This window comes from Brienomyrus brachyistius, chromosome 2 (assembly GCF_023856365.1).
Source record: "Brienomyrus brachyistius isolate T26 chromosome 2, BBRACH_0.4, whole genome shotgun sequence".
In the NCBI taxonomy this organism is placed as follows: Eukaryota; Metazoa; Chordata; class Actinopteri; order Osteoglossiformes; family Mormyridae; genus Brienomyrus; species Brienomyrus brachyistius.
Window position 1 is genome coordinate 42,629,457 of NC_064534.1, and position 24,260 is coordinate 42,653,716.

Sequence of the window (24,260 nt, forward strand, 5' to 3'; positions counted from 1 at the left end):
AACAGAGGGTCGTTAAGAGAAGCCTGCATGCAGTAGGCAAAGGAGTAATGTTTGCCGGCGGGGGACGTGCGGCGATTAACCTGTGCGGTAGTGAAAAGGAGTTAAAAAGAAGGAAGTGTGCGGATGCGGAAAGAATGGAATAATTGTGGTAGGCTGCTGGCTGAGTAGTTTGGTGAATGTTTGGTGTGGGTCCGGCGCTGCCGATTGGATGGTGGTGCTGCAGTGTGAGTCAGATTAAAAAAAAAAAAAAAACCAGGAGTAGGATCCAATGGGACTAACTGGCATGTATAGACGCGTGTAATGCAAAAGGGCTGTTTTTGGTAGCATCTCTCGCTTACGGCCATACCACCCTGAACACGCCCGATCTCGTCTGATCTCGGAAGCTAAGCAGGGTAGGGTCTGGTTAGTACTTGGATGGGAGACCACCTGGGAATACCTGGTGCTGTAAGCCTTTCTCACTTTTACTTTATACAGGGGGCGCTCCACTTCACGATTAATTTAAATCTATCACTCCCCTTCCATTTTACTATTTTATATATATATTTTTTTTTTTCTCTCATTCATAAAGGCAGCTTTTAGAAACCGTTTTACTCTAAATACTTCCTGGTAATTCTAGGTGCTGTAAGCTGTTAGTGCCTTTATTCCACCAGGGCGCGATCTTCTCAAAACTTGAAGACTGTCACTCCCCATTCACGTTTTACAACTTATTGTTAATTATAAAGAGCCAGCTTTTTACACACAGTTTTAAACAAAGTACTGATATTATTCCTCTTCAACTGACCGCTTTGTTTTCTATGCAAAAACCACTTCGCCACAGAAGACTCGATATTATTGGCATAGCAAGTTCTGCTCTTCTCCTTTCAAAACTTGCTAAAAGCTGTATTTAAAAGAACAGATTGGCCGGGGTAATTCACACCCTTCAATGCCAGCTTAATGTTTAGGTTAGTGGGAATCACAGAGGAATTAGGGATGGAAACTTCTTTGCTGGTGGTAGAAGCGGTCTGGTGAATTTTTAGAGAGAAGAGGCCGTCGATGTTTGAATGTAGAAAATTGTTCTGGCTGCAGCCTGCAGTATGGACTTGTTGGTGTGTGTAGCTCCCAGTGTTCTGACAGCGCGACGTTTTGGGGAAGCATGTGATTCAGCAGCTACCAGTGGGCTTCGTGCGGCGGAGATTTTGTGGCTGTTCGCGGAGTTGATAACAGAGGGTCGTTAAGAGAAGCCTACATGCAGTAGGCAAAGGAGTAATGTTTGCCGGCGTGGGACGTGCGGCGATTAACCTGTGCGGTAGTGAAAAGGAGTTAAAAAGAAGGAAGTGTGCGGATGCGGAAAGAATGGAATAATTGTGGTAGGCTGCCGGCTGAGTAGTTTGGTGAATGTTTGGTGTGGGTCCGGCGCTGCCGATTGGATGGTGGTGCTGCAGTGTGAGTCAGATAAAAAAAAAAAAAAAACCAGGAGTAGGATCCAATGGGACTAACTGGCATGTATAGACGCGTGTAATGCAAAAGGGCTGTTTTTGGTAGCATCTTTAGCTTACGGCCATACCACCCTGAACACGCCCGATCTCGTCTGATCTCGGAAGCTAAGCAGGGTAGGTTCTGGTTAGTACTTGGATGGGAGACCACCTGGGAATACCAGGTGCTGTAAGCTTTTCTCACTTTTACTTTATACAGGGGGCGCTCCACTTCACGATTAATTTAAATCTATCACTCCCCTTCCATTTTACTATTTTATATATATATATATTTTTTTCTCTCATTCATAAAGGCAGCTTTTACACACCGTTTTACTCTAAATACTTCCTGGTAATTCTAGGTGCTGTAAGCTGTTCGTGCCTTTATTCCACCAGGGCGCGATCTTCTCACAAACTTGAAGACTGTCACTCCCCATTCACGTTTTACAACTTATTGTTAATGATAAAGAGACAGCTTTTTACACACAGTTTTAAACAAAGTACTGATATTATTCCTCTTCAACTGACCGCTTTGTTTTCTATGCAAAAACCACTTCGCCACAGAAGACTCGATATTATTGGCATAGCAAGTTCTGCTCTTCTCCTTTCAAAACTTGCTAAAAGCTGTATTTAAAAGAACAGATTGGCCGGGGTAATTCACACCCTTCAATGCCAGCTTAATGTTTAGGTTAGTGGGAATCACAGAGGAATTAGGGATGGAAACTTCTTTGCTGGTGGTAGAAGCGGTCTGGTGAATTTTTAGAGAGAAGAGGCCGTCGATGTTTGAATGTAGAAAATAGTTCTGGCTGCAGCCTGCAGTATGGACTTGTTGGTGTGTGTAGCTCCCAGTGTTCTGACAGCGCGACGTTTTGGGGAATCATGTGATTCAGCAGCTACCAGTGGGCTTTGTGCGGCGGAGATTTTGTGGCTGTTAGCGGAGTTGATAACAGAGGGTCGTTAAGAGAAGCCTGCATGCAGTAGGCAAAGGAGTAATGTTTGCCGGCGGGGGACGTGCGGCGATTAACCTGTGCGGTAGTGAAAAGGAGTTAAAAAGAAGGAAGTGTGCAGATGCGGAAAGAATGGAATAATTGTGGTAGGCTGCCGGCTGAGTAGTTTGGTGAATGTTTGGTGTGGGTCCGGCGCTGCCGATTGGATGGTGGTGCTGCAGTGTGAGTCAGATAAAAAAAAAAAAAAAACCAGGAGTAGGATCCAATGGGACTAACTGGCATGTATAGACGCGTGTAATGCAAAAGGGCTGTTTTTGGTCGCGTCTCTCGCTTATGGCCATACCACCCTGAACACACCCGATCTCATCCGATCTCAGAAGCCAAGCAGGGTAGGGTGTGGTTAGTACTTGGATGGGACACATCCTGGGAATACCAGGTGCTGTAAGCTTTTCTCACTTTTACTTTATACAGGGGGCGCTCCACTTCACGATTAATTTAAATCTATCACTCCCCTTCCATTTTACTATTTTATATATATATATATTTTTCTCTCATTCATAAAGGCAGCTTTTAGAAACCGTTTTACTCTAAATACTTCCTGGTAATTCTAGGTGCTGTAAGCTCTTCGTGCCTTTATTCCACCAGGGCGCGATCTTCTCACAAACTTGAAGACTGTCACTCCCCATTCACGTTTTACAACTTATTGTTAATGATAAAGAGACAGCTTTTTACATACAGTTTTAAACAAAGTACTGATATTATTCCTCTTCAACTGACAGCTTTGTTTTCTATGCAAAAACCACTTCGCCACAGAAGACTCGATATTATTGGCATAGCAAGTTCTGCTCTTCTCCTTTCAAAACTTGCTAAAAGCTGTATTTAAAAGAACAGATTGGCCGGGGTAATTCACACCCTTCAATGCCAGCTTAATGTTTAGGTTAGTGGGAATCACAGAGGAATTAGGGATGGAAACTTCTTTGCTGGTGGTAGAAGCGGTCTGGTGAATTTTTAGAGAGAAGAGGCCGTCGATGTTTGAATGTAGAAAATTGTTCTGGCTGCAGCCTGCATTATGGACTTGTTGGTGTGTGTAGCTCCCAGTGTTCTGACAGCGTGACGTTTTGGGGAAGCATGTGATTCAGCAGCTACCAGTGGGCTTCGTGCGGCGGAGATTTTGTGGCTGTTAGCGGAGTTGATAACAGAGGGTCGTTAAGAGAAGCCTGCATGCAGTAGGCAAAGGAGTAATGTTTGCCGGCGGGGGACGTGCGGCAATTAACCTGTGCGGTAGTGAAAAGGAGTTAAAAAGAAGGAAGTGTGCGGATGCGGAAAGAATGGAATAATTGTGGTAGGCTGCCGGCTGAGTAGTTTGGTGAATGTTTGGTGTGGGTCCGGCGCTGCCGATTGGATGGTGGTGCTGCAGTGTGAGTCAGATAAAAAAAAAAAAAAAACAGGAGTAGGATCCAATGGGACTAACTGGCATGTATAGACGCGTGTAATGCAAAAGGGCTGTTTTTGGTCACGTCTCTCGCTTATGGCCATACCTCCCTGAACACGCCCGATCTCATCCGATCTCAGAAGCCAAGCAGGGTAGGGTCTGGTTAGTACTTTGATGGGAGACCTCCTGGGAATACCAGGTGATGTAAGCTTTTCTCACTTTTACTTTATACAGGGGGCGCTCCACTTCACGATTAATTTATATCTATCACTCCCCTTCCATTTTACTATTTTATATATATATATATTTTTCTCTCTTTCATAAAGGCAGCTTTTACACACCGTTTTACTCTAAATATCCATCCATCCATCCATTTTCCAAACCGCTTATCCTATTGGGTCGCGGGGGGTCCGGAGCCTATCCCGGAATCAATGGGCACGAGGCAGGGAACAACCCAGGATGGGGGGCCAGCCCATCACAGTCACTCTAAATACTTCCTGGTAATTCTAGGTGCTGTAAGCTGTCCGTGCCTTTATTCCACCAGGGCGCGATATTCTCACAAACTTGAAGACTGTCACTCCCCATTCACGTTTTACAACTTATTGTTAATGATAAAGAGACAGCTTTTTACACACAGTTTTAAACAAAGTACTGATATTATTCCTCTTCAACTGACCGCTTTGTTTTCTATGCAAAAACCACTTCGCCACAGAAGACTCGATATTATTGGCATAGCAAGTTCTGCTCTTCACCTTTCAAAACTTGCTAAAAGCTGTATTTAAAAGAACAGATTGGCCGGGGTAATTCACACCCTTCAATGCCAGCTTAATGTTTAGGTTAGTGGGAATCACAGAGGAATTAGGGATGGAAACTTCTTTGCTGGTGGTAGAAGCGGTCTGGTGAATTTTTAGAGAGAAGAGGCCGTCGATGTTTGAATGTAGAAAATTGTTCTGGCTGCAGCCTGCATTATGGACTTGTTGGTGTGTGTAGCTCCCAGTGTTCTGACAGCGTGACGTTTTGGGGAAGCATGTGATTCAGCAGCTACCAGTGGGCTTCGTGCGGCGGAGATTTTGTGGCTGTTAGCGGAGTTGATAACAGAGGGTCGTTAAGAGAAGCCTGCATGCAGTAGGCAAAGGAGTAATGTTTGCCGGCGGGGGACGTGCGGCGATTAACCTGTGCGGTAGTGAAAAGGAGTTAAAAAGAAGGAAGTGTGCGGATGCGGAAAGAATGGAATAATTGTGGTAGGCTGCCGGCTGAGTAGTTTGGTGAATGTTTGGTGTGGGTCCGGCGCTGCCGATTGGATGGTGGTGCTGCAGTGTGAGTCAGATAAAAAAAAAAAAAAAACAGGAGTAGGATCCAATGGGACTAACTGGCATGTATAGACGCGTGTAATGCAAAAGGGCTGTTTTTGGTCACGTCTCTCGCTTATGGCCATACCTCCCTGAACACGCCCGATCTCATCCGATCTCGGAAGCCAAGCAGGGTAGGGTGTGGTTAGTACTTGGATGGGACACATCCTGGGAATACCAGGTGCTGTAAGCTTTTCTCACTTTTACTTTATACAGGGGGCGCTCCACTTCACGATTAATTTAAATCTATCACTCCCCTTCCATTTTACTATTTTATATATATATATATTTTTCTCTCATTCATAAAGGCAGCTTTTACACACCGTTTTACTCTAAATATCCATCCATCCATCCATTTTCCAAACCGCTTATCCTATTGGGTCGCGGGGGGTCCGGAGCCTATCCCGGAATCAATGGGCACGAGGAAGGGAACAACCCAGGATGGGGGGCCAGCCCATCACAGTCACTCTAAATACTTCCTGGTAATTCTAGGTGCTGTAAGCTGTTCGTGCCTTTATTCCACCAGGGCGCGATCTTCTCACAAACTTGAAGACTGTCACTCCCCATTCACGTTTTACAACTTATTGTTAATGATAAAGAGACAGCTTTTTACACACAGTTTTAAACAAAGTACTGATATTATTCCTCTTCAACTGACCGCTTTGTTTTCTATGCAAAAACCACTTCGCCACAGAAGACTCGATATTATTGGCATAGCAAGTTCTGCTCTTCTCCTTTCAAAACTTGCTAAAAGCTGTATTTAAAAGAACAGATTGGCCGGGGTAATTCACACCCTTCAATGCCAGCTTAATGTTTAGGTTAGTGGGAATCACAGAGGAATTAGGGATGGAAACTTCTTTGCTGGTGGTAGAAGCGGTCTGGTGAATTTTTAGAGAGAAGAGGCCGTCGATGTTTGAATGTAGAAAATAGTTCTGGCTGCAGCCTGCAGTATGGACTTGTTGGTGTGTGTAGCTCCCAGTGTTCTGACAGCGCGACGTTTTGGGGAATCATGTGATTCAGCAGCTACCAGTGGGCTTTGTGCGGCGGAGATTTTGTGGCTGTTAGCGGAGTTGATAACAGAGGGTCGTTAAGAGAAGCCTGCATGCAGTAGGCAAAGGAGTAATGTTTGCCGGCGGGGGACGTGCGGCGATTAACCTGTGCGGTAGTGAAAAGGAGTTAAAAAGAAGGAAGTGTGCGGATGCGGAAAGAATGGAATAATTGTGGTAGGCTGCCGGCTGAGTAGTTTGGTGAATGTTTGGTGTGGGTCCGGCGCTGCCGATTGGATGGTGGTGCTGCAGTGTGAGTCAGATAAAAAAAAAAAAAAAAACCAGGAGTAGGATCCAATGGGACTAACTGGCATGTATAGACGCGTGTAATGCAAAAGGGCTGTTTTTGGTCGCGTCTCTCGCTTATGGCCATACCACCCTGAACACACCCGATCTCATCCGATCTCAGAAGCCAAGCAGGGTATGGTCTGGTTAGTACTTGGATGGGACACATCCTGGGAATACCAGGTGCTGTAAGCTTTTCTCACTTTTACTTTATACAGGGGGCGCTCCACTTCACGATTAATTTAAATCTATCACTCCCCTTCCATTTTACTATTTTATATATATATATATTTTTCTCTCATTCATAAAGGCAGCTTTTAGAAACCGTTTTACTCTAAATACTTCCTGGTAATTCTAGGTGCTGTAAGCTGTTCGTGCCTTTATTCCACCAGGGCGCGATCTTCTCACAAACTTGAAGACTGTCACTCCCCATTCACGTTTTACAACTTATTGTTAATGATAAAGAGACAGCTTTTTACACACAGTTTTAAACAAAGTACTGATATTATTCCTCTTCAACTGACCGCTTTGTTTTCTATGCAAAAACCACTTCGCCACAGAAGACTCGATATTATTGGCATAGCAAGTTCTGCTCTTCTCCTTTCAAAACTTGCTAAAAGCTGTATTTAAAAGAACAGATAGGCCGGGGTAATTCACACCCTTCAATGCCAGCTTAATGTTTAGGTTAGTGGGAATCACAGAGGAATTAGGGATGGAAACTTCTTTGCTGGTGGTAGAAGCGGTCTGGTGAATTTTTAGAGAGAAGAGGCCGTCGATGTTTGAATGTAGAAAATTGTTCTGGCTGCAGCCTGCAGTATGGACTTGTTGGTGTGTGTAGCTCCCAGTGATCTGACAGCGCAACGTTTTGGGTAAGCATGTGATTCAGCAGCTACCAGTGGGCTTTGTGCGGCGGAGATTTTGTGGCTGTTAGCGGAGTTGATAACAGAGGGTCGTTAAGAGAAGCCTGCATGCAGTAGGCAAAGGAGTAATGTTTGCCGGCGGGGGACGTGCGGCGATTAACCTGTGCGGTAGTGAAAAGGAGTTAAAAAGAAGGAAGTGTGCGGATGCGGAAAGAATGGAATAATTGTGGTAGGCTGCCGGCTGAGTAGTTTGGTGAATGTTTGGTGTGGGTCCGGCGCTGCCGATTGGATGGTGGTGCTGCAGTGTGAGTCAGATAAAAAAAAAAAAAAAACCAGGAGTAGGATCCAATGGGACTAACTGGCATGTATAGACGCGTGTAATGCAAAAGGGCTGTTTTTGGTCGCGTCTCTCGCTTATGGCCATACCACCCTGAACACACCCGATCTCATCCGATCTCACAAGCCAAGCAGGGTAGGGTCTGGTTAGTACTTGGATGGGACACATCCTGGGAATACCAGGTGCTGTAAGCTTTTCTCACTTTTACTTTATACAGGGGGCGCTCCACTTCACGATTAATTTAAATCTATCACTCCCCTTCCATTTTACTATTTTATATATATATATATTTTTCTCTCATTCATAAAGGCAGCTTTTAGAAACCGTTTTACTCTAAATACTTCCTGGTAATTCTAGGTGCTGTAAGCTGTTCGTGCCTTTATTCCACCAGGGCGCGATCTTCTCACAAACTTGAAGACTGTCACTCCCCATTCACGTTTTACAACTTATTGTTAATGATAAAGAGACAGCTTTTTACACACAGTTTTAAACAAAGTACTGATATTATTCCTCTTCAACTGACCGCTTTGTTTTCTATGCAAAAACCACTTCGCCACAGAAGACTCGATATTATTGGCATAGCAAGTTCTGCTCTTCTCCTTTCAAAACTTGCTAAAAGCTGTATTTAAAAGAACAGATAGGCCGGGGTAATTCACACCCTTCAATGCCAGCTTAATGTTTAGGTTAGTGGGAATCACAGAGGAATTAGGGATGGAAACTTCTTTGCTGGTGGTAGAAGCGGTCTGGTGAATTTTTAGAGAGAAGAGGCCGTCGATGTTTGAATGTAGAAAATTGTTCTGGCTGCAGCCTGCAGTATGGACTTGTTGGTGTGTGTAGCTCCCAGTGATCTGACAGCGCAACGTTTTGGGGAAGCATGTGATTCAGCAGCTACCAGTGGGCTTCGTGCGGCGGAGATTTTGTGGCTGTTAGCGGAGTTGATAACAGAGGGTCGTTAAGAGAAGCCTGCATGCAGTAGGCAAAGGAGTAATGTTTGCCGGCGGGGGACGTGCGGCGATTAACCTGTGCGGTAGTGAAAAGGAGTTAAAAAGAAGGAAGTGTGCGGATGCGGAAAGAATGGAATAATTGTGGTAGGCTGCCGGCTGAGTAGTTTGGTGAATGTTTGGTGTGGGTCCGGCGCTGCCGATTGGATGGTGGGGCTGCAGTGTGAGTCAGATAAAAAAAATAAAAAACCAGGCGTTGGATCCAATGGGACTAACTGGCATGTATAGACGCATGTAATGCAAAAGGGCTGTTTTTGGTAGCATCTCTCGCTTACGGCCATACCACCCTGAACACGCCCGATCTCGTCTGATCTCGGAAGCTAAGCAGGGTAGGGTCTGGTTAGTACTTGGATGGGAGACCACCTGGGAATACCAGGTGCTGTAAGCTTTTCTCATTTTTACTTTATACAGGGGGCGCTCCACTTCACGATTAATTTAAATCTATCACTCCCCTTCCATTTTACTATTTTATATATATTGTTTTTTTTTCTCTCATTCATAAAGGCAGCTTTTAGAAACCGTTTTACTCTAAATACTTCCTGGTAATTCTAGGTGCTGTAAGCTGTTCGTGCCTTTATTCCACCAGGGCGCGATCTTCTCACAAACTTGAAGACTGTCACTCCCCATTCACATTTTACAACTTATTGTTAATGATAAAGAGACAGCTTTTTACACACAGTTTTAAACAAAGTACTGATATTATTCCTCTTCAACTGACCGCTTTGTTTTCTATGCAAAAACCACTTCGCCACAGAAGACTCGATATTATTGGCATAGCAAGTTCTGCTCTTCTCCTTTCAAAACTTGCTAAAAGCTGTATTTAAAAGAACAGATTGGCCGGGGTAATTCACACCCTTCAATGCCAGCTTAATGTTTAGGTTAGTGGGAATCACAGAGGAATTAGGGATGGAAACTTCTTTGCTGGTGGTAGAAGCGGTCTGCTGAATTTTTAGAGAGAAGAGGCCGTCGATGTTTGAATGTAGAAAATTGTTCTGGCTGCAGCCTGCAGTATGGACTTGTTGGTGTGTGTAGCTCCCAGTGTTCTGACAGCGCAACGTTTTGGGGAAGCATGTGATTCAGCAGCTACCAGTGGGCTTCGTGCGGCGGAGATTTTGTGGCTGTTAGCGGAGTTGATAACAGAGGGTCGTTAAGAGAAGCCTGCATGCAGTAGGCAAAGGAGTAATGTTTGCCGGCGGGGGACGTGCGGCGATTAACCTGTGCGGTAGTGAAAAGGAGTTAAAAAGAAGGAAGTGTGCGGATGCGGAAAGAATGGAATAATTGTGGTAGGCTGCCGGCTGAGTAGTTTGGTGAATGTTTGGTGTGGGTCCGGCGCTGCCGATTGGATGGTGGTGCTGCAGTGTGAGTCAGATAAAAAAAAAAAAACAGGAGTAGGATCCAATGGGACTAAGTGGCATGTATAGACGCGTGTAATGCAAAAGGGCTGTTTTTGATATCATCTCTCGCTTACGGACATACCACCCTGAACACGTCCTATCTTGTCTGATCTCGGAAGCTAAGCAGTGTAGAGTCTGGTTAGTACTTGGATGGGAGACCACCTGGGAGTTCCAGGTGCTGTAAGCTTTTCTCACTTTTACTTTATACAGGGGGCGCTCCACTTCACGATTAATTTAAATCTATCACTCCCCTTCCATTTTACTATTTTATATATATATATATATTTTTCTCTCATTCATAAAGGCAGCTTTTAGAAACCGTTTTACTCTAAATACTTCCTGGTAATTCTAGGTGCTGTAAGCTGTTCGTGCCTTTATTCCACCAGGGCGCGATCTTCTCACAAACTTGAAGACTGTCACTCCCCATTCACGTTTTACAACTTATTGTTAATGATAAATAGACAGCTTTTTACACACAGTTTTAAACAAAGTACTGATATTATTCCTCTTCAACTGACCGCTTTGTTTTCTATGCAAAAACCACTTCGCCACAGAAGACTCGATATTATTGGCATAGCAAGTTCTGCTCTTCTCCTTTCAAAACTTGCTAAAAGCTGTATTTAAAAGAACAGATTGGCCGGGGTAATTCACACCCTTCAATGCCAGCTTAATGTTTAGGTTAGTGGGAATCACAGAGGAATTAGGGATGGAAACTTCTTTGCTGGTGGTAGAAGCGGTCTGGTGAATTTTTAGAGAGAAGAGGCCGTCGATGTTTGAATGTAGAAAATTGTTCTGGCTGCAGCCTGCAGTATGGACTTGTTGGTGTGTGTAGCTCCCAGTGTTCTGACAGCGTGACGTTTTGGGGAAGCATGTGATTCAGCAGCTACCAGTGGGCTTCGTGCGGCGGAGATTTTGTGGCTGTTAGCGGAGTTGATAACAGAGGGTCGTTAAGAGAAGCCTGCATGCAGTAGGCAAAGGAGTAATGTTTGCCGGCGGGGGACGTGCGGCGATTAACCTGTGCGGTAGTGAAAAGGAGTTAAAAAGAAGGAAGTGTGCGGATGCGGAAAGAATGGAATAATTGTGGTAGGCTGCCGGCTGAGTAGTTTGGTGAATGTTTGGTGTGGGTCCGGCGCTGCCGATTGGATGGTGGGGCTGCAGTGTGAGTCAGATAAAAAAAAAAAAAAAACCAGGAGTAGGATCCAATGGGACTAACTGGCATGTATAGACGCGTGTAATGCAAAAGGGCTGTTTTTGGTAGCATCTCTCGCTTACGGCCATACCACCCTGAACACGCCCGATCTCGTCTGATCTCTGAAGCCAAGCAGGGTAGGTTTTGGTTAGTACTTGGATGGGAGACCTCCTGGGAATACCAGGCGCTGTAAGCCTTTCTCACTTTTACTTTATACAGGGGGCGCTCCACTTCACGATTAATTTAAATCTATCACTCCCCTTCCATTTTACTATTTTATATATATATATATTTTTTTTTTCTCTCATTCATAAAGGCAGCTTTTAGAAACCGTTTTACTCTAAATACTTCCTGGTAATTCTAGGTGCTGTAAGCTGTTCGTGCCTTTATTCCACCAGGGCGCGATCTTCTCACAAACTTGAAGACTGTCACTCCCCATTCACGTTTTACAACTTATTGTTAATGATAAAGAGACAGCTTTTTACACACAGTTTTAAACAAAGTACTGATATTTTTCCTCTTCAACTGACCGCTTTGTTTTCTATGCACAAACCACTTCGCCACAGAATACTCGATATTATTGGCATAGCAAGTTCTGCTCTTCTCCTTTCAAAACTTGCTAAAAGCTGTATTTAAAAGAACAGATTGGCCGGGGTAATTCACACCCTTCAATGCCAGCTTAATGTTTAGGTTAGTGGGAATCACAGAGGAATTAGGGATGGAAACTTCTTTGCTGGTGGTAGAAGCGGTCTGGTGAATTTTTAGAGAGAAGAGGCCGTCGATGTTTGAATGTAGAAAATTGTTCTGGCTGCAGCCTGCAGTATGGACTTGTTGGTGTGTGTAGCTCCCAGTGTTCTGACAGCGTGACGTTTTGGGGAAGCATGTGATTCAGCAGCTACCAGTGGGCTTCGTGCGGCGGAGATTTTGTGGCTGTTAGCGGAGTTGATAACAGAGGGTCGTTAAGAGAAGCCTGCATGCAGTAGGCAAAGGAGTAATGTTTGCCGGCGGGGGACATGCGGCGATTAACCTGTGCGGTAGTGAAAAGGAGTTAAAAAGAAGGAAGTGTGCGGATGCGGAAAGAATGGAATAATTGTGGTAGGCTGCCGGCTGAGTAGTTTGGTGAATGTTTGGTGTGGGTCCGGCGCTGCCGATTGGATGGTGGGGCTGCAGTGTGAGTCAGATAAAAAAAAAAAAAAAACCAGGAGTAGGATCCAATGGGACTAACTGGCATGTATAGACGCGTGTAATGCAAAAGGGCTGTTTTTGGTAGCATCTCTCGCTTACGGCCATACCACCCTGAACACGCCCGATCTCGTCTGATCTCGGAAGCCAAGCAGGGTAGGTTTTGGTTAGTACTTGGATGGGAGACCTCCTGGGAATACCAGGCGCTGTAAGCCTTTCTCACTTTTACTTTATACAGGGGGCGCTCCACTTCACGATTAATTTAAATCTATCACTCCCCTTCCATTTTACTATTTTATATATATATATATTTTTTTTTTCTCTCATTCATAAAGGCAGCTTTTAGAAACCGTTTTACTCTAAATACTTCCTGGTAATTCTAGGTGCTGTAAGCTGTTCGTGCCTTTATTCCACCAGGGCGCGATCTTCTCACAAACTTGAAGACTGTCACTCCCCATTCACGTTTTACAACTTATTGTTAATGATAAAGAGACAGCTTTTTACACACAGTTTTAAACAAAGTACTGATATTTTTCCTCTTCAACTGACCGCTTTGTTTTCTATGCACAAACCACTTCGCCACAGAATACTCGATATTATTGGCATAGCAAGTTCTGCTCTTCTCCTTTCAAAACTTGCTAAAAGCTGTATTTAAAAGAACAGATTGGCCGGGGTAATTCACACCCTTCAATGCCAGCTTAATGTTTAGGTTAGTGGGAATCACAGAGGAATTAGGGATGGAAACTTCTTTGCTGGTGGTAGAAGCGGTCTGGTGAATTTTTAGAGAGAAGAGGCCGTCGATGTTTGAATGTAGAAAATTGTTCTGGCTGCAGCCTGCAGTATGGACTTGTTGGTGTGTGTAGCTCCCAGTGTTCTGACAGTGCGACGTTTTGGGGAAGCATGTGATTCAGCAGCTACCAGTGGGCTTCGTGCGGCGGAGATTTTGTGGCTGTTAGCGGAGTTGATAACAGAGGGTCGTTAAGAGAAGCCTACATGCAGTAGGCAAAGGAGTAATGTTTGCCGGCGGGGGACGTGCGGCGATTAACCTGTGCGGTAGTGAAAAGGAGTTAAAAAGAAGGAAGTGTGCGGATGCGGAAAGAATGGAATAATTGTGGTAGGCTGCCGGCTGAGTAGTTTGGTGAATGTTTGGTGTGGGTCCGGCGCTGCCGATTGGATGGTGGGGCTGCAGTGTGAGTCAGGTAAAAAAAAAAAAAAACAGGAGTAGGATCCAATGGGACTAACTGGCATGTATAGACGCGTGTAATGCAAAAGGGCTGTTTTTGGTAGCATCTCTCGCTTACGGCCATACCACCCTGAACAGGCCCGATCTCGTCTGATCTCGGAAGCTAAGCAGGTTAGGGTCTGGTTAGTACTTGGATGTGTGTCCACCTGGGAATACCAGGTGCTGTAAGCTTTTCTCACTTTTACTTTATACAGGGGGCGCTCCACTTCACGATTAATTTAAATCTATCACTCCCCTTCCATTTTACTATTTTATATATATATATTTTTTTTTTCTCTCATTCATAAAGGCAGCTTTTAGAAACCGTTTTACTCTAAATACTTCCTGGTAATTCTAGGTGCTGTAAGCTGTTCGTGCCTTTATTCCACCAGGGCGCGATCTTCTCACAAACTTGAAGACTGTCACTCCCCATTCACGTTTTACAACTTATTGTTAATGATAAAGAGACAGCTTTTTACACACAGTTTTAAACAAAGTACTGATATTATTCCTCTTCAACTGACCGCTTTGTTTTCTATGCAAAAACCACTTCGCCACAGAAGACTCGATATTATTGGCATAGCAAGTTCTGCTCTTCTCCTTTCAAAACTTGCTAAAAGCTGTATTTAAAAGAACAGATTGGCCGGGGTAATTCACACCCTTCAATGCCAGCTTAATGTTTAGGTTAGTGGGAATCACAGAGGAATTAGGGATGGAAACTTCTTTGCTGGTGGTAGAAGCGGTCTGGTGAATTTTTAGAGAGAAGAGGCCGTCGATGTTTGAATGTAGAAAATTGTTCTGGCTGCAGCCTGCAGTATGGACTTGTTGGTGTGTGTAGCTCCCAGTGTTCTGACAGCGTGACGTTTTGGGGAAGCATGTGATTCAGCAGCTACCAGTGGGCTTCGTGCGGCGGAGATTTTGTGGCTGTTAGCGGAGTTGATAACAGAGGGTCGTTAAGAGAAGCCTGCATGCAGTAGGCAAAGGAGTAATGTTTGCCGGCGGGGGACATGCGGCGATTAACCTGTGCGGTAGTGAAAAGGAGTTAAAAAGAAGGAAGTGTGCGGATGCGGAAAGAATGGAATAATTGTGGTAGGCTGCCGGCTGAGTAGTTTGGTGAATGTTTGGTGTGGGTCCGGCGCTGCCGATTGGATGGTGGGGCTGCAGTGTGAGTCAGATAAAAAAAAAAAAAAAACCAGGAGTAGGATCCAATGGGACTAACTGGCATGTATAGACGCGTGTAATGCAAAAGGGCTGTTTTTGGTAGCATCTCTCGCTTACGGCCATACCACCCTGAACACGCCCGATCTCGTCTGATCTCGGAAGCCAAGCAGGGTAGGTTTTGGTTAGTACTTGGATGGGAGACCTCCTGGGAATACCAGGCGCTGTAAGCCTTTCTCACTTTTACTTTATACAGGGGGCGCTCCACTTCACGATTAATTTAAATCTATCACTCCCCTTCCATTTTACTATTTTATATATATATATATTTTTTTTTTCTCTCATTCATAAAGGCAGCTTTTAGAAACCGTTTTACTCTAAATACTTCCTAGTAATTCTAGGTGCTGTAAGCTGTTCGTGCCTTTATTCCACCAGGGCGCGATCTTCTCACAAACTTGAAGACTGTCACTCCCCATTCACGTTTTACAACTTATTGTTAATGATAAAGAGACAGCTTTTTACACACAGTTTTAAACAAAGTACTGATATTTTTCCTCTTCAACTGACCGCTTTGTTTTCTATGCACAAACCACTTCGCCACAGAATACTCGATATTATTGGCATAGCAAGTTCTGCTCTTCTCCTTTCAAAACTTGCTAAAAGCTGTATTTAAAAGAACAGATTGGCCGGGGTAATTCACACCCTTCAATGCCAGCTTAATGTTTAGGTTAGTGGGAATCACAGAGGAATTAGGGATGGAAACTTCTTTGCTGGTGGTAGAAGCGGTCTGGTGAATTTTTAGAGAGAAGAGGCCGTCGATGTTTGAATGTAGAAAATTGTTCTGGCTGCAGCCTGCAGTATGGACTTGTTGGTGTGTGTAGCTCCCAGTGTTCTGACAGTGCGACGTTTTGGGGAAGCATGTGATTCAGCAGCTACCAGTGGGCTTCGTGCGGCGGAGATTTTGTGGCTGTTAGCGGAGTTGATAACAGAGGGTCGTTAAGAGAAGCCTACATGCAGTAGGCAAAGGAGTAATGTTTGCCGGCGGGGGACGTGCGGCGATTAACCTGTGCGGTAGTGAAAAGGAGTTAAAAAGAAGGAAGTGTGCGGATGCGGAAAGAATGGAATAATTGTGGTAGGCTGCCGGCTGAGTAGTTTGGTGAATGTTTGGTGTGGGTCCGGCGCTGCCGATTGGATGGTGGGGCTGCAGTGTGAGTCAGGTAAAAAAAAAAAAAAACAGGAGTAGGATCCAATGGGACTAACTGGCATGTATAGACGCGTGTAATGCAAAAGGGCTGTTTTTGGTAGCATCTCTCGCTTACGGCCATACCACCCTGAACAGGCCCGATCTCGTCTGATCTCGGAAGCTAAGCAGGTTAGGGTCTGGTTAGTACTTGGATGGGAGTCCACCTGGGAATACCAGGTGCTGTAAGCTTTTCTCACTTTTACTTTATACAGGGGGCGCTCCACTTCACGATTAATTTAAATCTATCACTCCCCTTCCATTTTACTATTTTATATATATATATATTTTTTTTCTCTCATTCATAAAGGCAGCTTTTAGAAACCGTTTTACTCTAAATACTTCCTGGTAATTCTAGGTGCTGTAAGCTGTTCGTGCCTTTATTCCACCAGGGCGCGATCTTCTCACAAACTTGAAGACTGTCACTCCCCATTCACGTTTTACAACTTATTGTTAATGATAAAGAGACAGCTTTTTACACACAGTTTTAAACAAAGTACTGATATTATTCCTCTTCAACTGACCGCTTTGTTTTCTATGCAAAAACCACTTCGCCACAGAAGACTCGATATTATTGGCATAGCAAGTTCTGCTCTTCTCCTTTCAAAACTTGCTAAAAGCTGTATTTAAAAGAACAGATTGGCCGGGGTAATTCACACCCTTCAATGCCAGCTTAATGTTTAGGTTAGTGGGAATCACAGAGGAATTAGGGATGGAAACTTCTTTGCTGGTGGTAGAAGCGGTCTGGTGAATTTTTAGAGAGAAGAGGCCGTCGATGTTTGAATGTAGAAAATTGTTCTGGCTGCAGCCTGCAGTATGGACTTGTTGGTGTGTGTAGCTCCCAGTGTTCTGACAGCGTGACGTTTTGGGGAAGCATGTGATTCAGCAGCTACCAGTGGGCTTCGTGCGGCGGAGATTTTGTGGCTGTTAGCGGAGTTGATAACAGAGGGTCGTTAAGAGAAGCCTGCATGCAGTAGGCAAAGGAGTAATGTTTGCCGGCGGGGGACATGCGGCGATTAACCTGTGCGGTAGTGAAAAGGAGTTAAAAAGAAGGAAGTGTGCGGATGCGGAAAGAATGGAATAATTGTGGTAGGCTGCCGGCTGAGTAGTTTGGTGAATGTTTGGTGTGGGTCCGGCGCTGCCGATTGGATGGTGGGGCTGCAGTGTGAGTCAGATAAAAAAAAAAAAAAAACCAGGAGTAGGATCCAATGGGACTAACTGGCATGTATAGACGCGTGTAATGCAAAAGGGCTGTTTTTGGTAGCATCTCTCGCTTACGGCCATACCACCCTGAACACGCCCGATCTCGTCTGATCTCGGAAGCCAAGCAGGTTAGGGTCTGGTTAGTACTTGGATGGGAGTCCACCTGGGAATACCAGGCGCTGTAAGCCTTTCTCACTTTTACTTTATACAGGGGGCGCTCCACTTCACGATTAATTTAAATCTATCACTCCCCTTCCATTTTACTATTTTATATATATATATATTTTTTTTTTCTCTCATTCATAAAGGCAGCTTTTAGAAACCGTTTTACTCTAAATACTTCCTGGTAATTCTAGGTGCTGTAAGCTGTTCGTGCCTTTATTCCACCAGGGCGCGATCTTCTCACAAACTTGAAGACTGTCACTCCCCATTCACGTTTTACAACTTATTGTTAATGATAAAGAGACAGCTTTTTACACACAGTTTTAAACAAAGTACTGATATTATTCCTCTTCAACTGACCGCTTTGTTTTCTATGCAAAAACCACTTCGCCACAGAAGACTCGATATTATTGGCATAGCAAGTTCTGCTCTTCTCCTTTCAAAACTTGCTAAAAGCTGTATTTAAAAGAACAGATTGGCCGGGGTAATTCACACCCTTCAATGCCAGCTTAATGTTTAGGTTAGTGGGAATCACAGAGGAATTAGGGATGGAAACTTCTTTGCTGGTGGTAGAAGCGGTCTGCTGAATTTTTAGAGAGAAGAGGCCGTCGATGTTTGAATGTAGAAAATTGTTCTGGCTGCAGCCTGTAGTATGGACTTGTTGGTGTGTGTAGCTCCCAGTGTTCTGACAGCGCGACGTTTTGGGGAAGCATGTGATTCAGCAGCTACCAGTGGGCTTCGTGCGGCGGAGATTTTGTGGCTGTTAGCGGAGTTGATAACAGAGGGTTGTTAAGAGAAGCCTGCATGCAGTAGGCAAAGGCGTAATGTTTGCCGGCGGGGGACGTGCGGCGATTAACCTGTGCGGTAGTGAAAAGGAGTTAAAAAGAAGGAAGTGTGCGGATGCGGAAAGAATGGAATAATTGTGGTAGGCTGCCGGCTGAGTAGTTTGGTGAATGTTTGGTGTGGGTCCGGCGCTGCCGATTGGATGGTGGGGCTGCAGTGTGAGTCAGATAAAAAAAAAAAAAGAACATTAGTAGGATCCAATGGGACCAACTGGCATGTATAGAGGCGTGTAATGCAAAAGGGCTGTTTTTGGTAGCATCTCTCGCTTACGGCCATACCACCCTGAACACGCCCGATCTCATCTGATCTCGGAAGCCAAGCAAGGTAGGGTCTGGTTAGTACTTGGATGGGAGACCTCCTGGGCATACCAGGTGCTGTAAGCTTTTCTCACTTTTACTTTATACAGGGGGCGCTCCACTTCACGATTAATATAAATCTAGCACTCCCCTTCCATTTTACTATTTTATATATATATTTTTTTTCTCTCTTTCATAAAGCCAGCTTTTAGAAACCGTTTTACTCTAAATACTTCCTGGTAATTCTAGGTGCTGTAAGCTGTTCGTGCCTTTATTCCACCAGGGCGCGATCTTCTCACAAACTTGAAGACTGTCACTCCCCATTCACGTTTTACAACTTATTGTTAATGATAAAGAGACAGCTTTTTACACACAGTTTTAAACAAAGTACTGATATTATTCCTCTTCAACTGACCGCTTTGTTTTCTATGCAAAAACCACTTCGCCACAGAAGACTCGATATTATTGGCATAGCAAGTTCTGCTCTTCTCCTTTCAAAACTTGCTAAAAGCTGTATTTAAAAGAACAGATTGGCCAGGGTAATTCACACCCTTCAATGCCAGCTTAATGTTTAGGTTAGTGGGAATCACAGAGGAATTAGGGATGGAAACTTCTTTGCTGGTGGTAGAAGCGGTCTGGTGAATTTTTAGAGAGAAGAGGCCGTCGATGTTTGAATGTAGAAAATTGTTCTGGCTGCAGCCTGCAGTATGGACTTGTTGGTGTGTGTAGCTCCCAGTGTTCTGACAGCGAGACGTTTTGGGGAAGCATGTGATTCAGCAGCTACCAGTGGGCTTCGTGCGGCGGAGATTTTGTGGCTGTTAGCGGAGTTGATAACAGAGGGTCGTTAAGAGAAGCCTGCATGCAGTAGGCAAAGGAGTAATGTTTGCCGGCGGGGGACGTGCGGCGATTAACCTGTGCGGTAGTGAAAAGGAGTTAAAAAGAAGGAAGTGTGCGGATGCGGAAAGAATGGAATAATTGTGGTAGGCTGCCGGCTGAGTAGTTTGGTGAATGTTTGGTGTGGGTCCGGCGCTGCCGATTGGATGGTGGGGCTGCAGTGTGAGTCAGATAAAAAAAAAAAAAGAACATTAGTAGGATCCAATGGGACCAGCTGGCATGTATAGAGGCGTGTAATGCAAAAGGGCTGTTTTTGGTAGCATCTCTCGCTTACGGCCATACCACCCTGAACACGCCCGATCTCGTCTGATCTCGGAAGCCAAGCAGGTTAGGGTTTGGTTCGTACTTGGATGGGAGACCTCCTGGGAATACCAGGTGCTGTAAGCTTTTCTCACTTTTACTTTATACAGGGGGCGCTCCACTTCACGATTAATTTAAATCTATCACTCCCCTTCCATTTTACTATTTTATATATATATATATATATTTTTCTCTCATTCATAAAGCCAGCTTTTACACACCGTTTTACTCTAAATACTTCCTGGTAATTCTAGGTGCTGTAAGCTGTTCGTGCCTTTATTCCACCAGGGCACGATCTTCTCACAAACTTGAAAACTGTCACTCCCCATTCACGTTTTACAACTTATTGTTAATGATAAAGAGACAGCTTTTTACACACAGTTTTAAACAAAGTACTGATATTATTCCTCTTCAACTGACCGCTTTGTTTTCTATGCAAAAACCACTTCGCCACAGAAGACTCGATATTATTGGCATAGCAAGTTCTGCTCTTCTCCTTTCAAAACTTGCTAAAAGCTGTATTTAAAAGAACAGATTGGCCGGGGTAATTCACACCCTTCAATGCCAGCTTAATGTTTAGGTTAGTGGGAATCACAGAGGAATTAGGGATGGAAACTTCTTTGCTGGTGGTAGAAGCGGTCTGGTGAACTTTTAGAGAGAAGAGGCCGTCGATGTTTGAATGTAGAAAATTGTTCTGGCTGCAGCCTGCAGTATGGACTTGTTGGTGTGTGTAGCTCCCAGTGTTCTGACAGCGCGACGTTTTGGGGAAGCATGTGATTCAGCAGCTACCAGTGGGCTTCGTGCAGCGGAGATTTTGTGGCTGTTAGCGGAGTTGATAACAGAGGGTCGTTAAGAGAAGCCTGCATGCAGTAGGCAAAGGAGTAATGTTTGCCGGCGGGGGACGTGCGGCGATTAACCTGTGCGGTAGTGAAAAGGAGTTAAAAAGAAGGAAGTGTGCGGATGCGGAAAGAATGGAATAATTGTGGTAGGCTGCCGGCTGAGTAGTTTGGTGAATGTTTGGTGTGGGTCCGGCGCTGCCGATTGGATGGTGGAGCTGCAGTGTGAGTCAGATAAAAAAAAAAAAAAGAACATTAGTAGGATCCAATGGGACCAACTGGCATGTATAGAGGCGTGTAATGCAAAAGGGCTGTTTTTGGTAGCATCTCTCGCTTACGGCCATACCACCCTGAACACGCCCGATCTCATCTGATCTCGGAAGCCAAGCAAGGTAGGGTCTGGTTAGTACTTGGATGGGAGACCTCCTGGGCATACCAGGTGCTGTAAGCTTTTCTCACTTTTACTTTATACAGGGGGCGCTCCACTTCACGATTAATATAAATCTAGCACTCCCCTTTCATTTTACTATTTTATATATATATTTTTTTTCTCTCTTTCATAAAGCCAGCTTTTAGAAACCGTTTTACTCTAAATACTTCCTGGTAATTCTAGGTGCTGTAAGCTGTTCGTGCCTTTATTCCACCAGGGCGCGATCTTCTCACAAACTTGAAGACTGTCACTCCCCATTCACGTTTTACAACTTATTGTTAATGATAAAGAGACAGCTTTTTACACACAGTTTTAAACAAAGTACTGATATTATTCCTCTTCAACTGACCGCTTTGTTTTCTATGCAAAAACCACTTTGCCACAGAAGACTCGATATTATTGGCATAGCAAGTTCTGCTCTTCTCCTTTCAAAACTTGCTAAAAGCTGTATTTAAAAGAACAGATTGGCCGGGGTAATTCACACCCTTCAATGCCAGCTTAATGTTTAGGTTAGTGGGAATCACAGAGGAATTAGGGATGGAAACTTCTTTGCTGGTGGTAGAAGCGGTCTGGTGAATTTTTAGAGAGAAGAGGCCGTCGATGTTTGAATGTAGAAAATTGTTCTGGCTGCAGCCTGCAGTATGGACTTGTTGGTGTGTGTAGCTCCCAGTGTTCTGACAGCGCGACGTTTTGGGGAAGCATGTGATTCAGCAGCTACCAGTGGGCTTCGTGCAGCGGAGATTTTGTGGCTGTTAGCGGAGTTGATAACAGAGGGTCGTTAAGAGAAGCCTGCATGCAGTAGGCAAAGGAGTAATGTTTGCCGGCGGGGGACGTGCGGCGATTAACCTGTGCGGTAGTGAAAAGGAGTTAAAAAGAAGGAAGTGTGCGGATGCGGAAAGAATGGAATAATTGTGGTAGGCTGCCGGCTGAGTAGTTTGGTGAATGTTTGGTGTGGGTCCGGCGCTGCCGATTGGATGGTGGAGCTGCAGTGTGAGTCAGATAAAAAAAAAAAAAGAACATTAGTAGGATCCAATGGGACCAACTGGCATGTATAGAGGCGTGTAATGCAAAAGGGCTGTTTTTGGTAGCATCTCTCGCTTACGGCCATACCACCCTGAACACGCCCGATCTCATCTGATCTCGGAAGCCAAGCAAGGTAGGGTTTGGTTAGTACTTGGATGGGAGACCTCCTGGGCATACCAGGTGCTGTAAGCTTTTCTCACTTTTACTTTATACAGGGGGCGCTCCACTTCACGATTAATATAAATCTAGCACTCCCCTTCCATTTTACTATTTTATATATATATTTTTTTTCTCTCTTTCATAAAGCCAGCTTTTAGAAACCGTTTTACTCTAAATACTGCCTGGTAATTCTAGGTGCTGTAAGCTCTTCGTGCCTTTATTCCACCAGGGCGCGATCTTCTCACAAACTTGAAGACTGTCACTCCCCATTCACGTTTTACAACTTATTGTTAATGATAAAGAGACAGCTTTTTACACACAGTTTTAAACAAAGTACTGATATTATTCCTCTTCAACTGACCGCTTTGTTTTCTATGCAAAAACCACTTCGCCACAGAAGACTCGATATTATTGGCATAGCAAGTTCTGCTCTTCTCCTTTCAAAACTTGCTAAAAGCTGTATTTAAAAGAACAGATTGGCCGGGGTAATTCACACCCTTCAATGCCAGCTTAATGTTTAGGTTAGTGGGAATCACAGAGGAATTAGGGATGGAAACTTCTTTGCTGGTGGTAGAAGCGGTCTGGTGAATTTTTAGAGAGAAGAGGCCGTCGATGTTTGAATGTAGAAAATTGTTCTAGCTGCAGCCTGCAGTATGGACTTGTTGGTGTGTGTAGCTCCCAGTGTTCTGACAGCGCGACGTTTTGGGGAAGCATGTGATTCAGCAGCTACCAGTGGGCTTCGTGCGGCGGAGATTTTGTGGCTGTTAGCGGAGTTGATAACAGAGGGTCGTTAAGAGAAGCCTGCATGCAGTAGGCAAAGGAGTAATGTTTGCCGGCGGGGGACGTGCGGCGATTAACCTGTGCGGTAGTGAAAAGGAGTTAAAAAGAAGGAAGTGTGCGGATGCGGAAAGAATAGAATAATTGTGGTAGGCTGCCGGCTGAGTAGTTTGGTGAATGTTTGGTGTGGGTCCGGCGCTGCCGATTGGATGGTGGGGCTGCAGTGTGAGTCAGATAAAAAAAAAAAAAAGAACATTAGTAGGATCCAATGGGACCAACTGGCATGTATAGAGGCGTGTAATGCAAAAGGGCTGTTTTTGGTAGCATCTCTCGCTTACGGCCATACCACCCTGAACACGCCCGATCTCGTCTGATCTCAGAAGCCAAGCAGGGTAGGGTCTGGTTAGTACTTGGATGGGAGACCTCCTGGGCATACCAGGTGCTGTAAGCTTTTCTCACTTTTACTTTATACAGGGGTCGCTCCACTTCACGATTAATTTAAAACTAGCACTCCCCTTCCATTTTACTATTTTAAATATATTTTTTTTTCTCTCTTTCATAAAGCCAGCTTTTAGAAACCGTTTTACTCTAAATACTTCCTGGTAATTCTAGGTGCTGTAAGCTGTTCGTGCCTTTATTCCACCAGGGCGCGATCTTCTCACAAACTTGAAGACTGTCACTCCCCATTCACGTTTTACAACTTATTGTTAATGATAAAGAGACAGCTTTTTACACACAGTTTTAAACAAAGTACTGATATTATTCCTCTTCAACTGACCGCTTTGTTTTCTATGCAAAAACCACTTCGCCACAGAAGACTCGATATTATTGGCATAGCAAGGTCTGCTCTTCTCCTCCTTTCAAAACTTGCTAAAAGCTGTATTTAAAAGAACAGATTGGCCGGGGTAATTCACACCCTTCAATGCCAGCTTAATGTTTAGGTTAGTGGGAATCACAGAGGAATTAGGGATGGAAACTTCTTTGCTGGTGGTAGAAGCGGTCTGGTGAATTTTTAGAGAGAAGAGGCCGTCGATGTTTGAATGTAGAAAATTGTTCTGGCTGCAGCCTGCAGTATGGACTTGTTGGTGTGTGTAGCTCCCAGTGTTCTGACAGCGCGACGTTTTGGGGAAGCATGTGATTCAGCAGCTACCAGTGGGCTTCGTGCGGCGGAGATTTTGTGGCTGTTAGCGGAGTTGATAACAGAGGGTCGTTAAGAGAAGCCTGCATGCAGTAGGCAAAGGAGT

At 44.6% G+C, this 24,260-nt stretch overlaps 15 non-coding genes and 5 pseudogenes across 15 annotated transcripts; all 20 read left to right on the forward strand.

Annotated features, from left to right (window-relative positions):
- The first annotated feature begins 332 nt into the window (after positions 1–332).
- On the forward strand, positions 333–451 carry LOC125734324 (5S ribosomal RNA). Its single transcript, XR_007393640.1, has one exon. It is a non-coding gene; the product is annotated as a 5S ribosomal RNA (ribosomal RNA).
- A 1,078-nt stretch (positions 452–1,529) lies between these two features.
- On the forward strand, positions 1,530–1,648 carry LOC125733671 (5S ribosomal RNA). Its single transcript, XR_007393008.1, has one exon. It is a non-coding gene; the product is annotated as a 5S ribosomal RNA (ribosomal RNA).
- A 1,079-nt stretch (positions 1,649–2,727) lies between these two features.
- Positions 2,728–2,846, forward strand: LOC125731563 (5S ribosomal RNA; annotated as a pseudogene).
- Positions 2,847–3,922: 1,076 nt separating this feature from the next.
- LOC125737070 (5S ribosomal RNA) lies at positions 3,923–4,041 on the forward strand. Its single transcript, XR_007396336.1, has one exon. It is a non-coding gene; the product is annotated as a 5S ribosomal RNA (ribosomal RNA).
- A 1,212-nt stretch (positions 4,042–5,253) lies between these two features.
- Positions 5,254–5,372, forward strand: LOC125731262 (5S ribosomal RNA). Its single transcript, XR_007391548.1, has one exon. It is a non-coding gene; the product is annotated as a 5S ribosomal RNA (ribosomal RNA).
- Positions 5,373–6,586: 1,214 nt separating this feature from the next.
- Positions 6,587–6,705, forward strand: LOC125731593 (5S ribosomal RNA; annotated as a pseudogene).
- Positions 6,706–7,782: 1,077 nt separating this feature from the next.
- On the forward strand, positions 7,783–7,901 carry LOC125731570 (5S ribosomal RNA; annotated as a pseudogene).
- Positions 7,902–8,977: 1,076 nt separating this feature from the next.
- LOC125728996 (5S ribosomal RNA) lies at positions 8,978–9,096 on the forward strand. The gene has a single exon (XR_007389545.1). It is a non-coding gene; the product is annotated as a 5S ribosomal RNA (ribosomal RNA).
- A 1,074-nt stretch (positions 9,097–10,170) lies between these two features.
- LOC125732079 (5S ribosomal RNA) lies at positions 10,171–10,289 on the forward strand (annotated as a pseudogene).
- A 1,079-nt stretch (positions 10,290–11,368) lies between these two features.
- Positions 11,369–11,487, forward strand: LOC125737249 (5S ribosomal RNA). Its single transcript, XR_007396515.1, has one exon. It is a non-coding gene; the product is annotated as a 5S ribosomal RNA (ribosomal RNA).
- A 1,082-nt stretch (positions 11,488–12,569) lies between these two features.
- On the forward strand, positions 12,570–12,688 carry LOC125735568 (5S ribosomal RNA). Its single transcript, XR_007394862.1, has one exon. It is a non-coding gene; the product is annotated as a 5S ribosomal RNA (ribosomal RNA).
- A 1,080-nt stretch (positions 12,689–13,768) lies between these two features.
- Positions 13,769–13,887, forward strand: LOC125731325 (5S ribosomal RNA; annotated as a pseudogene).
- A 1,080-nt stretch (positions 13,888–14,967) lies between these two features.
- On the forward strand, positions 14,968–15,086 carry LOC125735569 (5S ribosomal RNA). The gene has a single exon (XR_007394863.1). It is a non-coding gene; the product is annotated as a 5S ribosomal RNA (ribosomal RNA).
- A 1,080-nt stretch (positions 15,087–16,166) lies between these two features.
- Positions 16,167–16,285, forward strand: LOC125737096 (5S ribosomal RNA). Its single transcript, XR_007396363.1, has one exon. It is a non-coding gene; the product is annotated as a 5S ribosomal RNA (ribosomal RNA).
- Positions 16,286–17,365: 1,080 nt separating this feature from the next.
- Positions 17,366–17,484, forward strand: LOC125736590 (5S ribosomal RNA). The gene has a single exon (XR_007395866.1). It is a non-coding gene; the product is annotated as a 5S ribosomal RNA (ribosomal RNA).
- Positions 17,485–18,565: 1,081 nt separating this feature from the next.
- Positions 18,566–18,684, forward strand: LOC125735936 (5S ribosomal RNA). The gene has a single exon (XR_007395221.1). It is a non-coding gene; the product is annotated as a 5S ribosomal RNA (ribosomal RNA).
- Positions 18,685–19,759: 1,075 nt separating this feature from the next.
- LOC125737057 (5S ribosomal RNA) lies at positions 19,760–19,878 on the forward strand. The gene has a single exon (XR_007396323.1). It is a non-coding gene; the product is annotated as a 5S ribosomal RNA (ribosomal RNA).
- Positions 19,879–20,959: 1,081 nt separating this feature from the next.
- Positions 20,960–21,078, forward strand: LOC125735937 (5S ribosomal RNA). The gene has a single exon (XR_007395222.1). It is a non-coding gene; the product is annotated as a 5S ribosomal RNA (ribosomal RNA).
- A 1,075-nt stretch (positions 21,079–22,153) lies between these two features.
- On the forward strand, positions 22,154–22,272 carry LOC125736665 (5S ribosomal RNA). The gene has a single exon (XR_007395940.1). It is a non-coding gene; the product is annotated as a 5S ribosomal RNA (ribosomal RNA).
- Positions 22,273–23,348: 1,076 nt separating this feature from the next.
- LOC125736586 (5S ribosomal RNA) lies at positions 23,349–23,467 on the forward strand. The gene has a single exon (XR_007395862.1). It is a non-coding gene; the product is annotated as a 5S ribosomal RNA (ribosomal RNA).
- Positions 23,468–24,260: the final 793 nt, after the last annotated feature.